This window comes from Poecilia mexicana, unplaced genomic scaffold (assembly GCF_051168715.1).
Source record: "Poecilia mexicana isolate PSO_F unplaced genomic scaffold, ASM5116871v1 scaffold_10, whole genome shotgun sequence".
Lineage (NCBI taxonomy): Eukaryota > Metazoa > Chordata > Actinopteri > Cyprinodontiformes > Poeciliidae > Poecilia > Poecilia mexicana.
In genome coordinates this window covers 6,359,150-6,364,034 of record NW_028263379.1, presented here as the reverse complement: position 1 = coordinate 6,364,034, position 4,885 = coordinate 6,359,150, and positions in this window count along the sequence as shown.

Below are 4,885 nucleotides of genomic sequence, written 5' to 3'. Positions count from 1 at the left end.
ACGTCATACGCTACGCTGCTGCGTTTACTCTACACATACGGAACTGCGCATGTGTAGATCTGTATATACTTCACAGAATTCACTGAAATTCACTGAATGAATTTGGATTCAGATTAGTTTTACTTTGGTAAATTTACAACATGACAAAAAAAGAAGCCAAATAAAAGGCTATTTCATGAATCAATAATTTACTTTAAAAAAAGAAAAAGGAATAGGCTAAAACTAAGGTTTTTACTTGCTTTCCCTATCTGGTGTGAATGAGTTTTACACTGTTAATATTTTTACTGGACAATGCTTAATGCATCAGCATTATGAAAATTTAACGCTGAATTACAAAATTACAGCTTGATAGGGGCCGGAAGCGGAGAATAAATAGTTATATTTACATAGTTCCATTTATATAAACTTTTTTGCAGGTGGTTGGTATACTTTTTTCACCATGCTTTTTACTTTTAACTAACTAATATTATTCTGAAATCACTACTACTGTGAATAACTTCACTGAACAAAGAGCATTGCGATTTTAACCAAAAATGTATACGTTCCAAACCGACAGTTTATGTTAAAATCAGACTAATTTGTACATAAACATTGTTGTTCTGTCATTCTCTACCTGTTGAGTCTGTTCAGTGAATAAACCGTAATCAATATTCATTGTCAATGGTTATTTATTTGAATAATTTTCTTTGTTTTAGAAATTTAAAATAGATGAATTTGCACATAACTTTATATTTTTGTCAGTCTGATAGCATTTTAAAATATAAAATGAGATGTTCAGTTAGTATTAAGTATTTTTACCAAAGACCGTTTCACTCTCTAGTAAATTCTTGGAGGGCTATGTTTTTTTGTTTTTTTTTCACTTTTGAGTGAAATAGATTGAAGTTGTGCTATTTTTAAGAATAATTTAATGGAATTCTACCAACCTTGGCTGGTGGCCATTTTTCTTATTCAATTCATTCAAGTACACTATACTTTTGAAAAGTTTTCATCTTAAAAATGTTCATTAAAAATTTAATCAATTGTAAGAATACTGGGAATAATATAACTAATTTTAGTTAGTGAAGTACACTAAAATAAAAAGGGATTTGTAAACGCACTTTAAATGGACTGGATAAAAAGTCTCATCACTGCAGAGTTTTAGCTGAACATAATTGTCTATCTTTACACAGATGAGAGTGACATCACATTCTTAATCCATAGGGTTTAATATAATGTCCCCTCTTTTGCAGCTGTTAAAACTTCAGCATTCCTCAAGGCTTAGGAGTGTGTTTATGCAAACTTCTGATCTTCCTCTTCTAAGAGTTCATTTGTGAGTTCAGACACAGATGTTGGACGGAAGGAAACAGACCCATTCCAATTCATCCCAAAGGTGTTCTATTGGGTTGTGGTCAGGACAGGCCGGTAAAAATCTTTCACAACAAACTGTCTCATCTATGTCCCAGGTTTATGTATTAGTGTGCAGTTGGAACAGAAAGCTGGCTGAAGGAGTTTCTCTGCCTGGAACTAAGGATCTGAGCTCAACTCCAACAAAGCAGCCATACAAATTATTCCTCTCTGCACCAAACTTTGCTGTCACAATGCATTCAACCAAGTGTGGTTTGTCCTTCTAACAATTGACAAACTCTAGTTTGTTTACTCGACTGCCAGACAGAAAGGTGAAATTAGTCACTGCGCGTCTCCTCTGATGTAGAGTCCAGCAGCAGTGTGCTTTCCACTGCACTTGGTGATTTAAGGCTTTGATGCTCTTGTTCAATCAAAACACATTCAGTGAAGCTCTCTGTACACAGCTGTGGAACTAATCCGAAGGCCACATGAAGCTTTGAGGTCTGCAGCATTTAATTCTCCAGAAAGTTGCTGATCTCTGTGCTCCTCAGCATCCACTCACCCTGTTCTGTTATTTCACTTGGTCTTTTGAAGACATTTCTAAACTACTTGATCATAGCCATTAATTAGATATATGATTTCAATACACAGGATTTACAGCAGATTAATTGGAACGTTTGGTAAAGAGGTCATTTTGGGAACACTCATCTTTACAGACAACATAGTTCAGGTTTTACTGTATAAAAGTTTCAGATCTGAGCCTAAAAACCATTATGTGTAGTGAAATCTATCGGATTCCGTCTCCGTATTGTAGTATAATTTATTTTATAAGAATGCAGCTTGTGCAATTACTTTACAAATTGAAATGCTTTTTAACTATGAAAAGTAATTACTTACCCTTAAGGCTTGTTATCAGTTTCTGCAGCCAGATGTATGTGCTCCACATGAAGCCTGGTTGATGTTAGCTTCACATGTGAGATTTTACTTTTCCAATAACCTCTTTGTGTTTTCAATTGCAGCAAAGTTCTTAACTTTTCTTTCATTTTTACATGAGGTAAAACCATATTTTTTAGTGATAAAGGCACTAGATTGTGTCAAAGAAAGATTAAATGAATCACACTATATTTTATTCCAGCATAAAAATTATTGCTACTAACCTGGCATTCTAATCGTAACCATTAATTTAAGGAATTATATAACATTTTGCGATGCCATAGTTGTCCTCAAATGTGGGGTTTGCATTTTGTAATGCTAAACTCTTCAGTTTTTAAATGCTTAAAACACATTACTGACAGGAAACCTATTTTCATTTATTATCTGTAATTATTCGCTCTCAGTACTGATTTTCATTAAGACATAAAATGAATTTTTTGGGTCAGCTCAGTAGTGGGACACATGCCCCGTGGGCTTGACAGCATCTGTGTTCTAATAAAAACTTCCACTAATTTAAAAAGTTATATAATCTACTCAAAACTGCAATCGGAGAAAACTGCAAAGCATTTGGGATTTTCCATGTCAATAATGTCAACATCATTTTGAAAAATCTTGGGGGGCAAAAAACCCTGATTTAAACTACATACATGTTTTCTTGGGGTGAACTGCTTCAAAATGCTAATTGGAGTAATGCTAGTGAACATGAAGCAATACCTTCAGTAATAATCTCATGTTGAATGTACAAAATATTTATTGCTTTCTATTTTTATTCTTCGGTACTTTGTTTTACATTTGTCAAATTATATTTCTAAAATACTCAAATCAAAATCCACACTTTATTCCTTTGGTTTAACTCAACACCTTCCTCATCTTGCATGTAAACATTTAATTGCCTTTTAATTCTTAATAGGAAAAACTATTGATCTGTATGATCTGTTAGGGAAGGGGTAGCTTTCGCAGTAAAAAAAGCACACATTTATGCAAAAGATTAAATATCCAAGTGTCTGCTTTTGTGAAAAAAGGCTAATTTCAATTTGTCCAAATGTGTCAGAAAGGCTAATAAATTCATATGAATCATCCTACTTTTTCACATCACTGCACACTTTGTTTCAGCTTCAAAATCCAAAGTTAAGTGACCTTTTAGCAGCCTAATATAATTTGTGCTTTGAGGAACACATGCTTTCCATTTTAGTAAAGAAAAAGACTGAAAAATCTAACTTAACACAGAAATAAAAAAAACAGGAATTCACTTAGGAGTTCACAACTGTATTTTATTGTACAGCACTGGTTATTTTACAAATGCCAGTATGGTACTTCACATTGTAAAAAAATGTGTTGTGATGTTGGAGTTTGTGAGATGAGGTTCAAACCCCCAGACCAGCTGGGGATTTATCTAAACAGGATGTAAAAAAAATGCTTCCTGTGTTGCAACAAATGACACATAAAACTTAATTTCATTCCTGTCCAAAATAAATACATTCTTTGTTGAGCACACAGAGACTAACTGTTATATTACATTCAGGAAAGTACTTCCAGTAATTAATAGTGTGAAAGGAGAAACAAAGTTTTCTGCAAACTGAGCATAAAGTATTAGAAATGGCTGCATTGATTATTTTTTAGAAAATCTTTGAAATGTTTTTTTCTTATTTCTCTACAATTGAGAATGAAATGCATTGTGGAGAGCCTGTTCATTCTGAAAAGGGAACTTGATTGAGTGATTCAGACTTTCAGTTGTTTGATAGAGACTGATTGGACAAAAATCTAATTGTCAAACTAAGCATGATTTTTTAATGAATCATTGACACTTGTCCACTTGCAATTTATAAACATTTGTTTGTAACAGAATGAACATCTGTAGTCATGACTATTCATAACACTGAAATAGCCATAAAAGGCATGAAAAAACAGCCAAAACTAAAAGGAAAGGACAGAGTCTGTTCATATATACACTACAAAATGTGTGAAACATACGAGCATGTTTGTCTTAGCTGTAAACAGGATAATTTCATTAAAAGAAAAAAAAAGTTTTTTGCATTAAAAGTGTGACAAATACATCGGGAATCAGACAAAAGCACATCATTCCTCAATACAAAATGAAAATAATAAAAAAAATCCCAATGTTCTTTTTTTTTTTTGATGCCATAAATAACATTTTTAGAATGCACATCATAAAGGGAGAGGAGCTTTGATTTTCCTACCAGTTTTCAGTATATCTGCATGATTGACCCAGCTTTAAAGGTAAACAATGAACAACAGCAGATGAACACAAACTACTGTGACTTTTGTTTTATTTATAACACCCGACCGAGTTTCAGGATAGAAAGTAATACGATTCTTTATTCTCACCCTGCCAGAGGTGTGTTGTTAGTACTGTTTGGGATGGCTTGCTGACATAAATATAAAATGCATTGTCAACATGTGATTTTCTATTGACTGATAAGGTCAACTTCAAATAAAAACAATAATAACCATAGTATATCAGTTTTGCAGCTGTGATTGGACACGCTAAGTGTGCATGTGTGCTGAGCAGAACTGGAAAAGGTGCAAATTATTTTTGTGTCAGGTTTTGGGTATATGTGAGTTCTAGATTAGTTCCTTTAGAGCCTGTTTCTGCAGGATTAGGTAGAAA